The sequence below is a fragment of the Dendropsophus ebraccatus genome, chromosome 12 (assembly GCF_027789765.1).
Source record: "Dendropsophus ebraccatus isolate aDenEbr1 chromosome 12, aDenEbr1.pat, whole genome shotgun sequence".
Taxonomy (NCBI): domain Eukaryota; kingdom Metazoa; phylum Chordata; class Amphibia; order Anura; family Hylidae; genus Dendropsophus; species Dendropsophus ebraccatus.
The window spans coordinates 18,094,208-18,107,145 of record NC_091465.1 but is presented as its reverse complement, the minus strand read 5'-3'; the positions used below and the strand labels follow the sequence as shown (position 1 = coordinate 18,107,145).

General features: G+C 42.5%; 1 protein-coding gene across 7 annotated transcripts in view; it reads right to left on the bottom strand.

Annotated features, from left to right (window-relative positions):
* ROBO3 (roundabout guidance receptor 3) overlaps positions 1–8,538 on the bottom strand; it is a 310,461-nt gene extending 301,923 nt beyond the window's left edge. For 3 of the 7 annotated variants that reach the window (XM_069947694.1, XM_069947692.1, XM_069947699.1), the window contains exons 1-2: positions 7,618–8,538; positions 1,896–1,985 (exon numbers count right to left, since the gene is read on the bottom strand). The gene's annotated coding sequence lies outside the window, so the exon portion shown is untranslated. Of the gene's footprint in view, positions 1–1,895; positions 1,986–2,121; positions 2,729–4,246; positions 4,295–6,129; positions 7,144–7,617 lie in introns of those variants that run through there. The other 4 variants (XM_069947693.1, XM_069947695.1, XM_069947696.1 and 1 more) reach the window with 4 other exon arrangements.
* Between the last annotated feature and the right edge of the window lie 4,400 nt (positions 8,539–12,938).

Genomic DNA, 12,938 nt, shown 5'->3' with positions numbered 1-12,938 from the left:
ATTTACTTCAATGTCACTATACTTTACTGCTAATGATACAGGGGCCCCACGTAACCTGAGGTGAAAGGCGCAGCGTGGTCTATTGTGTGGCCCGGGATGTATAAAATATTCTATGTATCACTCATAAATATATGGCTTATATTACCAAACAGCATGGTCTGTGGGGATGAGGTAGGCATTCTCAGGGCACTCATATAGCAGCAGAGAATGTGCAGTTGTCATTCATGGGATTGAATATACACATTTAAGCACTTGAACCATTTCTCTAGAAGATGACAAAAGTTTCCAGAGAGAATAAATTTGTCCTGTTCTTTCGTGGGTTAAATCTTTAGTCCACAAAGTTTGACAAGTCAATGCGGACAGTTTCATAGAGAGAATGATGTGCATCCCTCCACTCTGTTCTAATGGGAGATGCAAGTCCCCTTTATCGGGATCACTGGGAGTCTGACCCTCACCGATCAGCGTAGTATCCTGTCCTATGGATAGGGGATAACAAGCTACGGTGGAAATATCCTTTTAACTTTTGACTGAAGATAGCATGACCCCCATGTTTTAGGGAATACATGGGTCTATATCAAGCCACTCTCTCCCACGATGTTGAGGGTAAGACAATGGTTGTTCAGGGCTTTAATTCTCAAGAAGATAAGGATGCCCATACACAGTTTCCCAAATCTGATTATTTTGGCAGGACTGGGCAACTAATGTGTGTGTGTGTGTGTGTGGGGGGGGCTGACTTTTCTCCGACAGATTATGTCAGAGAAGGAAGGAATTGAACATGTTGGATTTCCAATAACCCATGCCTGATCTTTTTGTTCTTGGGGATATAAGCTGCCAATAGAGCAGTCTGGTAGTGGTGTACCACTCCACTCCTCATTCAGAACACAGGAACACTGAGTGTTGTGTATTGGGTGAATGTGAGAAATAGACAACGCCAACAGCTATTGATCACCTAAAAGGGGTATTCCCATTGGGCACATTTATGGCATATCCACGGGATATGCCATAAATGTCCTCTAAATGCACCTCTAATCCTCTACCTATGTTGATATTAAAAGCTCCCAGCCCTGCTTGTGGCTGCTGGAGGCCACAACACCGTCCGGTGTTAGTGAAGATCGTCCAGGCCGATACTGCAGTACCGGCCGGATGAACTTGATTTGAGCTGAATTGGGATGCGGGCACATCCGCATGCACCCTCATTCCAATTCACCTTTGAACACAATGGCCGGAGCCAGAGGCGCAATCTCCATTGTGTGAGCTGTCAGGCTTGTGCGGCTGCTATTCAATGAATAGAGGCAGCACAAAACTAACATGTCAGTTTTTATTGCGGCCGCTAGCGATCCCGGACGGAGTGTATACTATGTGCATATGCTCCGTCCGGGATCCCATTGACTGCAGTACAATGTAAGTTTTGTATTAAATCGACAACAATGGCCGTGATTAATATAAAATTTACATTGTGTGAACATAGCCTATGGCTGTATCCATGTTTTCCAGGCAGCCTTAGGGCTGCATTGAACTTTTTCAGCCACCGGTAATCAAATGCAACACGTTAGGGTTCCGTTGATCTCTAGTGAGTGTGCTTTACATGGACCCTTTGCATCAGAGAAAAGTAATGACCTTTCTGGGTGCTTAGGCCACTATCAATTATATTAGAATAAAGGGGCTGCAGTATTCTCCAGAAAATCTCATAACTATGGTGTCTACCTGCCAGTCCTCAGCATCTGCCCATGGGGAAAAAAAATAATCCAATAGTTTGGATTTTAACCTATTGAGTCCTTTGTTTCACTGAATACAAATATCCCTTTGTGGTCACTACTCTGCCCTGCTGAAATAAACAATTGCACTTATGAAGTTGTTGAGCAGGACAGCTGTCGGCTTATTCATCAGAGAATTACCTTGTCTTCCAATCGGAAGGGACTCATAATCAATACTTTCAGCTCAGTCCTCTGCTCCGGCATTAAGAGAGTCCGGGTTATTATATGTTCCTGTGCAAAAAAGAAATGTTGGAAAATTAGAATTTGACACTTTTTAATCTATTTGTGATCAATTTTAACATCATTAGTCAAGTTGTCCAGGAATGTTTATCATATCATTCTCTTCACAATTCAGCATAGTACGTACACATTGTATATGGGTGTTCTCCATAGTCTCATCCACACTGCCTGTGATATTGAATAGAATGCCCCGGATATAAAGGAGATTTCCTCTAATGTGGCTAATTAATGGCCATCCTCCGTCTCCTCACTGGCTTACAATCTGATTATACTGAGCTGGAATTAATGACTTCCTGCACTGTCATTGGTACTTTTAGCTTATTAGACACTGAAGGGTCAGACGGATGATCCGCTCCCAGGCCGGCTCTCTGTACGTTGGGTAATAGCAAGCGTTTTGGTAACCGTACATTAAATTATCACATAAAGGGATTGAACAATGTCAGTGGCAGCTCCCCAGACCTCACCGCTACATTGTTAGTGGGAGTAATTAAATGGTATCAATGGCCCATAATTAGAGCCCGGAGTATAACATAACAATGAGGGGGCATCATAAATCTGCAGCATATGCTCCATGTGTGAACTGTGCTGCACTGTCAGAGAAACAGCAGCATAGGGGGCAGTATTATTGTAATGATATACTTTTATATAGGGGCAGTATTATAGTAGTTATATTCATGTATATAGGGCAATATTATAGTAGTTATATTCTTGTATATAGGAGCAGTATTATAGTAGTTATATTCATGTGTATAGGGAGCAGTATTATAGTAGTTATATTCTTGTATATAGGGGGCAGTATTATAGTAGTTATATTCTTGTATATAGGAGCAGTATTATAGTAGTTATATTCTTGTATATAGGAGCAGTATTATAGTAGTTATATTCTTGTATATAGGAGCAGTATCATAGTAGTTATATTCTTGTATATAGGAGGAAGTATTATGGTAGTTATATTCCTGTATATAGGGAGCAGTATTATAGTAGTTATATTCTTGTATATAGGAGCAGTATTATAGTAGTTATATTCTTCCACATAGGGGGCAGTATTATCATAGTAATATTCTCTCAGGACTTCAGTTTCAAGCCATCTTGTTCCTGTCAGGTCAACACCTTGTCCAGTCTTTCTAGAATCTAGGTGCTTAGAGATGGTCGTGGGAAAGATAATGATATCGTCCTGGTAAATCAGTAACTACTAGACAGTTCAAAGGGCATGCACAGAAAATCATACAGTCCCATGGGGCTAATAAAGACCTCACAACTGGCTATTACCAGTAGTTGCTAGTGAGATCCAGAGTGCAGTAGTACTTAGCTTAGCACAAGGCCTTGCGTGTTTCTTAATTCCATGGAACGGAACTCTTATACTGTGCAAACAATGGGGGAGATTTATCAAGATGCGCCCCTGGTCTACACCATGGAAAAGGGGCAGATTCGCCCCTTTCTGTGGTGTATGTAAGCTCTATCCCCGACTCCCCTGATGGGCTTTCAGGGGGACGAGGAATGACAAGACGGTCAGGAGGCCTTCTCCTGTGCTAAATTTATCATGATTCCCAAGCAGGTGTAGATTTAAGTCACTATGCCTGCGCCAGATGTAGGGCCGTCTGGCTTTACTAAAAGGCGGATGTCTCTTAGTAAATCTGTCCAGGGAAAAGAAGGCGAGTTTTATTTAAGACTGGCGTACTTGTAAGCCAGTCTCCATAAATGTCCCCCATTGGGTCTGATTAATGCTTGGATAAAACATCAGGATCCTCTCTTCCCTTTCTTCAGCTTGTACCTGCTGCAGGTTGCTGCAGATACTTGCTGTTTTCTTGAGCTGATATGGTGCCCAGGAAGAGGGGGGCAATGGGCATTTAATAGCATAAAGTACCATTTGGACATGTAAGAAACTTCATCCATTCTCTCTAAAGGAGAACACATCAACCAACAGCTGTAGGTGGTACTATGACACTGTGTCTTCCAAGACAAGGACGATCTACTCAAACGTTTGCCTTTCTCTGTTCAAAAGCAACAACACAGTTCTTCTCTAGTATACTAAGGGCTACCTGAACCTTTAGCTATAGGGCTATGGTGCACAAACTGGCCGCTTCTTCTAATATCTCTACCCTGTCTTGTAACAGTAAATTAGAGCCATTATATTTTGGTAGATGGTTTAGCAGTGCTTCCCCCTATTAAAACCATTGACTGTTCTGGGCCTGATGATGATGTCACTCCATCTGTCACCATGTTTGTTATAATCCTGCTGATTTGTTTCCCACCTATTGATCTGCTCTTCCAAACACTTCTTGTCTGTGTACTGCTGTTGCTGACTGTGGGTTACAGGAATTCTGCTCATCAGACACTGTAAAAGTGGTTGCACAAAAGTGTACCCAAGTTCTGTAATGCTGTACATGATAATGTATGCAAGCAGGGTTTACCCCACAAAGGTCAGTAAGGATTTAAACATTTAGACCCATGCAAGATATTCACAGAAAGTTTGTGATGTCTTGAAAGTGCTCCCATTCCTTGAAGACATGCAGAACAAATGGGAATCCATCATGGGTGTTAGTCATACAGTTTATCAATGCATTTTTCTCTTCAGTATGTTACATATTTGCATAGACATGGAACTTACACTCTGTACACATGTTGGAGTAACATGTCAGGACTATACATCTTATGGAAGCATGCAACATATCCAAATGTAAAGTGGTCCCTCAAGTTACAATATTAATTTATTTCTGGATGACTATTATATGCTGAAAATATTGAGACCAAATCTTTATGGTAAAGAATGTGAAGCCAAGATAAAGAAGCTTCCTGTAGAGGTATATTGACTTCTGGCCTAATGAAGTGAAGACAGTCAGAGGTGCAGTGAGCTGATCCCACAGTGGAACTGTCTGTCTCTGAATCGGAAAACAACATCGCAAGGGGTAGGGTAAGGGTCCCATTAGTCAAAGCAATTTTTAACGATTAACGATAAACAATTGCATACTAGATTGTTTATCATTAACATGAAAATTTTCACCATATTACACAGAACCATAGTCATTAGTTACGATCGTTACTATGATCATTTACTCCATCTGACCCCAACAAATGAAGGAACGAATGTGGAATTACAGCAAACCAATAACAATGACTTTGGTGTCAGCACCAAACAAACAATGAATGATTTCTGGTTGGTCGTTTGATCATTGCCTGCATTTACACAAAAAACAATATTGTTTAAATTCGACCACTATAACAATAATTCGCATGATAATCGTCCCGTGTAATAGGGCCCTAAATGGGTCACCTTATTCCAGGGCAGCAGAAAACAAATAGTGTAGTACTTCACAGTGAACTCTGTAAAGGAGAACCCCAAAACATTGATGCATTTCAATTTTTCCATTCCACCCAACATCCAAACCAAGTTACATTATAGGAGAAGTCCGGCAGAAATGTTTATTAAAGTGTTGTATTGCCCCCCAAAAGTTATACAATATATATATATAATATACACTTTTTATGGGAAATGCTTATAAAGTGCTTTTTCCCCTGCACTTACTACTGGATCAAGGCTTCACTTCCTGGATAAAACTGTGATGTCACTTCCTGGATAAAACTGTGATGTCACTTCCTGGATAAAACTGTGATGTCACTTCATGGATAAAACTGTGATGTCACGACCCGACTCCCTGAGCTGTGCAGGCTGTGGCTGCTAGACAGGATTATGGCAGAGGGACACAGGGCACTGAAGGGACACTGAGCATCCCTCTGACATCATCCTCTCCAGCAGCCACAGCCTGCACAGTTCTGGGAGTCGGGTCGTGACATCACCATGTTATCCAGGAAGTGACATCACCGTTTTATCCAGAAAGTGACATCACCGTTTTATCCAGGAAGTGAAGCCTTGATGCAGTAGTAAATGCAGGGAAAAAAACACTTTACAAGCATTTCCCGTAATAAGTGTATATTGGTGATTTGTATAACTTTTGGGGGACAATACTTTAATAAAAAATTATCCCGGACTTCTCCTTTAAATAGTACAAGTGAAACTATAGCTTATCTTGCAACAAGCCCCCAAACAGGTATGTCTGGGAGTTAGGAGGGGTATTCCAGGCATTCATATTTTTTTAGATCATGCAAAGAAAATACCAAACATTCTATTCTCACTTACCACGCTTCCACTGCCACGTTTTGGTCCCCTGCTGAAAACTTTGGCCACTACTTCTAAGTCTCGGCAGTGACAACTCACTCGGCCAATCGCTATCCTGCTTCAGTCAGTGGCAGGTGAGAATAGGCTGCTTATTACTTTCTCTGCAACCCCAGCATCTAAAAAACATGAATGCCCAGAGTATACAGTCCTATATAGCTATGCGAACAGCATAACTATCCATACCTTTACTGTAGTTCTCCAAGACTGCAATTACCTAAAAAAAGAGCTGTTATTGCTGCACTTAAGTGTCATAGAGGTGTGGCCAGGGAACTTCATAAGTGTGAACCTGGTTACTAGGATAGCATCCTTTGGACTAGCTTCTTTATGTCATACACAGATTGTGGCTTGTCTATTTCTCTGTAGTATGTTGATACTCTTCTCCCTGATGAACCGTAACAATAGGGGAAAATGTGTGTGTGTTACGGAGATTGTTTCTCATTGCACCATATTCTGATTGTACAAGCCCAGTAAATGTATTTACACTGCCACTACCTAAGCAGCTTACTTTGACCGGCACCCAGACCCCCATCCCCTATACACATAAGGCCTTTGTAGGGGAGTCCAGGGTAAGGCTGAAGAGCGGGGTTGCCCATCTAGGGGCAGATCGTCAATTAAGTAGAGCGAGAGCCTAGTGTCTAAGGCATTTTTGGCCAACCTCGAGTAAGTTGTTTTTTTTTCTTTTAAAGGACATCCTAACTTGCAGATAGATGTAGCCCAACAGGGTACATTAGGCATGGTCAAGTAGTGCATTTAAGGTGGTGCTGTGATATGCCATTTTGAGTGTTTTATTAGAAACATAGAAGATTGTCAGCAGAAAAAGACTACTTGGTCCATCTAGTCTGCCCTGGTCTGGTCTGTCCCCTTTTCCTGCTTTTCTCCATACAGATTTTGTTCCTTTACTGCCATTTGCAATAACTTTAAACATGTTTTGAGACATGTTAAAAGTTATTAATCACAGTGGATCTCAAGGATGAGACCTGCTGTAATCCCAAAATGCAGCCAGGGGGAGAACATGGCCAAAGAGCCGACTCAAATTTGATTGACAGCCATGGGCCCTCTTCCTGGCTGTTTCTCATGATCGAAGTGAGTCTCAGCAGTAATGCCCGCTGTTATCACTAACTTTTAACGTATCTGATGACATGTCAAAAAGTTGATTACAGACCAGAGCAATACTTTAAGACTAAGTTCACACAATGTATTAATTTAATTAAAAAAGGACGTTCTTTTCAATGAAGTATACACACCTCCTTAGTTTTACATACAGTGGTACCTTGGTTTAAGAGTAACTTGGATTGAGAGCTCTTTGCAAGAAGAACTCAGTTTTTTCAAAATTGTAACTTAGTTTAAGAGCATTGCTTTAATTTAAGAGCTTCCTGTACTGGGTGGGAGGGCATGATCTGCATAGCGTGATCTAAATCACTGTACTCTGACCCAGGAAGTCTCCCTCACCTTTAAAATCATGGCAGATCCACTTCAGACTGGGACTTGCATCAGGGTACAGGACTGTGGAGGTAATCTCTTCATAGCTGTAACCCTTCTCTCAGTGGACAGAGAGCGCTGCATGTATGTGCCCACATCTGTCCTGCTCATTTCTTCATGCTCCCTGCAGTCTCTGTCAGCTCGTTTCCTGTCCTCTCCATTCCGGCTATAATGTGCCTGCACTTACACTCAGCCATTCAATCTCCTGCTATAATGTGCCTGCACTTACACTCAGCTATACACACTGCTGCTATGTGCCTGCACTCACACTCAGCCATTTAATCTCCTGCTATAATGTGCCTGCACTTACACTCAGCTATACACACTGCTGCTATATGCCTGCACTCACACTCAGCAATACACTGTTGCTATAATGTTCCCGCACTCACACTCAGCCATTGACACTGCTGTATAGAAAAGTCTCTGTCACTGTCCTCCTGCACAGCTCTGTGATTCTCACTTCCTGATTGGTCCATGCTGAGCACACCCCACATGCCCATTGCTGTCATGTGACCACACAGACCTCTGATAGCAGTCCTGTTTCTCTATTCTACCCTGTTGTACGACACTACTGCATTATGGGGATCTGCAGTTCTATCCTGTATCTACAAACTGCTGCTGTTCTTTCATTCTTATTGGTATACAATTGACTGATGGGAAGCGAGGGGAGCCGGGAGCCTCACACACAGCCGCAACACTGAGCAGGTAATGTAAGCTCCGGGCCGGGGGCTGCGTTCTGCGGGAGGTTAAAGGGGCCGGGTTACATATCCGCAGTGGAATGAAAATTCCGCTGCGGATATGTAACCCCATAGACCTTCACACTACATGGATCCGCAGCAGATTTCGCTGCAAAATAGCAGCGTGAAATTCGCTGCAGATCCTATACGTGTGAACGCACTCTTAGGCTATGTTCACACTGCGTACGAATCCGTACGCAGGTCTTATGCTGCCGTACATGTGCGGCTGAAACTACGGGCGTGCGAAAAATCGACATGTGGCTGGATGCGTGCGCACCGCGAACATACGCACGCAGTACAGTTATGCTTACCTAGCTTGTTTCGATGCGATCTGAAACAGGTCATTTACTTGGAAATCTTCGCCCAGCCCCGTAAACCACACAGAACTTTTTGGATCGAAAAATCAAGTTCAATTTGGCTGAAATAAGTACTTTGTACGGGACCGCATGGAAATCCACGGCTGTGAGTTTCAACATTTCCGTCCTCAAACAATGGTCTTGTTAATTTTTCACGGCGCCGCATACGATCCGGCCGTAAGCTCATACGTAGTGTGCACTGTGCGGGCGTATATCGTATACTTTCAAGCGAACGCATTAACCTCAAAACTACGTGCGTATATTCGCGGTTCGCACTACGGACGGATTCATACGCAGTGTTGAACATAGCCTTAAAGAGTACCTGTAGGCAAAATATTTGATTTTACTATCAACAACAGCTAAGTATTTCCCGATAACATGCCTTTTTAGTTTTTTGATACATCTTTTTGTCCCAGAAACATGTCGGTTTATAATTTGGCTAATTCGGATAATAGGAGTGGTTATCAGGTGATGGGCAAGATTACAGTCTAGGAGTAAATTTTTTACATTGAAGGGCTTGTATGCCTAATAGATACCCCCTGAATGCATAATCGCACCCATAACCTAATATTCACCCTCTTTAATAAAAATGAAAAATATATATTTTTTTATTACAGTATAGTATTGCCGCCGAAGTTATAAAAATTACCAATATACACTTATTACGGGAAATGCACATAAAGTAATTTTTTTTCCTGCACTTTTCCCTGCCCTGCACGACCAGAGTCCCAGAGCTGTGCGGGCTGTGGCTGCTGGAGAGCATGATGGCAGAGGGATGCTCAGTGTCAGTATTATATTGCCCCCCAAAAGTTTTACAAATCACCAATATACACTTATTACGGGAAATGGTTATAAAGTGCTTTTTCCCTGCACTTACTACTGCATCAAGGCTTCACTTATTGGATAACATGGTGATGTCACTTCCTGGATAACATGGTGATGTCAAGACCCGACTCCCAGAACTGTGCGGGCTGTAGCTGCTGGAGAGGATGATGGGGACACAGGGCACTGGAGGGACACTGAGCATCCCTCTGCCATCATCCTCTCCAGCAGCCACAGCCCGCACAGCTCTGGGAGTCGGGTCGTGACATCACCATGTTATCCAGGAAGTGAAGCCTTGATGCAGTAGTAAGTGCAGGGAAAAAAGCACTTTATAAGCATTTCCCGTGATAAGTGTATATTGGTGATTTGTATAACTTTTGGGGGAAATGTCATACTTTAATAAAAATTTTCGCTGGACTTCTCCTTTAATGCAATGTTCCTCCCCGCCTTCTAAGAGCCATAGCACTTTTATTTTTCCACCTACAGGGCTGGTAATTTTTTGCGCCATGATCTCAAGTTTTTATTAATATCACATTGGTGTAACAGAAAAATTTTGATCACTTTTTATAATTTTTTTTCTGATATATAATATAAAAAATCAGCAATCCTGGTGTGTTTTTTTTTCTTTCGTTTTACGCTGTTCACCATGCGGGAACAATAATGTAATATCTTAATAGATCGGACAATTCCGCACGCTACAATATGTAATATGTTTATTTATTTAATTTGTTTTAAATATTTTTATTTTTATAATATGCAAGGGGGTATCTTCAACTTTTATTGGGAGGGGGGTTTATAAGAGTTTTTTCTTTATAATACTTTTAAAAACTTTTTTTAATAAACTTTTTTTTTTTCACTGTAAATTATGCAATCATTAGACTGCATATACTGATCTATGCTATGCAACAGCATAGCATAGATCAGTGTTATCGGCGATCTGTGCATAGAGCCTGCCTGAGAGCAGACTCTTTACACAGATCGCCGAACCGACAGGACAGAGGTAAGAGGCTTACCCCCGCCCGTCGGTACATGCGATCGGGACCCCCGGAGGTCCCGTTCACTCAGTGACAGATGCTTGATCTGTCACTGAGTACATTAATCGCTGCAATTGCTATAGATGGAGGCGTTTAAGGGGTTAATGAGACACAGCTGCGGGATCGCAGCTGCCTCTCCTTACCTCCGGCCCCGGAAACTGATGTGTGCGGGACCACTATCCCTGCAGCGGTCCCGCACACATCAGTAAGCCCCATCAGTGTAGGAACGTATATATACATTCCTACTGCACGGGGTATGTGCAGTAGGAACGTATATATACAGATTGCTGACGGGAAAGGGTGGTACTCCAGCGAAATTATCTTACTTTATAGGGAACCAATCAGCCCAATCAGGCAGATATGGTTCCCTGAACGGCTGTATACAGCTCCTGCAGTAGCCGTGGCACGTAACGGCCACGGCTGCAGCAGTAGCAGCATACCCAAAAAAAGCAGTTTAATACCCCAGGCGCGTGACAGGAAGCAGCGGGGAAGCAGTCATATGGGCGGCTCCCCGCCCGTATCTAGTCACCGCTTTCTGAGGCCAGTAAGGGACCTCTCTGCCTGTCAATCATCCTCTGAGCACACTGACAGGCAGAGAGTAGTGACTAAATCTGGGCGGGAAGCCGCCCAGATGACTACCTTCCCGCCACTGCCTGTCACGCACCCGCGGGAATAAACTGTTTTTTTCGGGTATACAGCTACTGCTGCAGCCGGTATGTGCCGCGGCAGCTGCAGGAGCTGTATACAGCAGTTCAGGGAACCATGTCAGCCCGATTGGGCTGATTGGTTCTCTTTAAAATCAACTGGTATAAAAAAAAAGTGCCAGAGATTTGTAAATTACATCTATTTAAAAATCTCCAGTCTGTCAGTACTTATCAGCTGTTGTATTCTTTCCAGTCTGACACAGTTTTCTCTGCTGCCACCTTTGTCCATGTCAGGAACTGTGCAAAGCAGCAGCAAATCCCCATAGAAAACCTCATAAGTATTGAAAGACTGGAGATTTTTTTTAACTAGAAGCTTACAAATCTTTAGCACTTTCTGGTGCCAGTTCATTTTAAAGAAAAATATTTTCATTGGAATACTCCTTTAAATCTTTACAGAAGTTTTATGCCTCACACCCTCCACCATTTTGAAGCCCATCTTTGGATAGATCTGTACTATTTTATCACTATCCTAGGTGAGGTCTCCAGAACTGGACACAGAATTCCAGATGTGATGTCACTAGAGTTCTATACAGTGGAATCACAATCTCCCTCTTCCTACTGGGTGTTCCTCTAGCTACACAGCCCAGCATGTATAGTTAGTGATCAGAAATCTCTACCCCTAAATCCTTCTCTTCTGCCGTCTTAGCCAACATAGAACTGCTGATATGATATTCAGATAGAGGATTCCTTCTCCCTAAGTGAATTATTTTACATTTGGAAGCATTGAACTGCAGTTTCCATTGTTTACTTATCTACTAAAGCTAAATGTATCAACCCTGCACACTTTTGTGTCATCAGCAATTAGACAAACCTTCCTATCACTATCCTTACCTACCAAACCTTCCTATCACTATCCTTACCTACCAAACCTTCTCCTATGTCACTATCCTTACCTACCAAACCTTCTCCTATATCACTATCCTTACCTACCAAACCTTCCTATCACTATCCTTACCTACCAAACCTTCTCCTATGTCACTATCCTTACCTACCAAACCTTCTCCTATATCACTATCCTTACCTACCAAACCTTCCTATCACTATCCTTACCTACCAAACCTTCTCCCATGTAACTATCCTTACCTACCAAACCTTCTCCTATATCACTATCCTTACCTACCAAACCTTCTCCTATATCACTAACCTTGCCTACAAAATCTTCTCCTATGTCACTATCCTTACCTACCAAACCTTCTCCTATGTCACTAACCTTACCTACCAAACATTCTCCTATATCACTATCCTTACCTACCAAACCTTCTCCTATGTCACTATCCTTACCTACCAAACCTTCTCCTATGTCACTATCCTCACCTACCAAACCTTCTCCTATACCACTATCCTTACCTACCAAACCTTCTCCTATGTAACTATCCTTACCTACCAAACCTTCTCCTATATCACTATCCTTACCTACCAAACCTTCTCCTATGTCACTATCCTTACCTACCAAACCTTCTCCTATGTCACTATCCTTACCTACCAAACCTTCTCCTGTCACTATCCTTACGTACCAGACCTTCTCCTATATCACTATCCTTACCTACCAACCCTTCTCCTATGTCACTATCCTTACCTACTAAACCTTCTCCTATGTCACTATCCTTACCTACTGAACCTTCTCCTATGTCACTATCC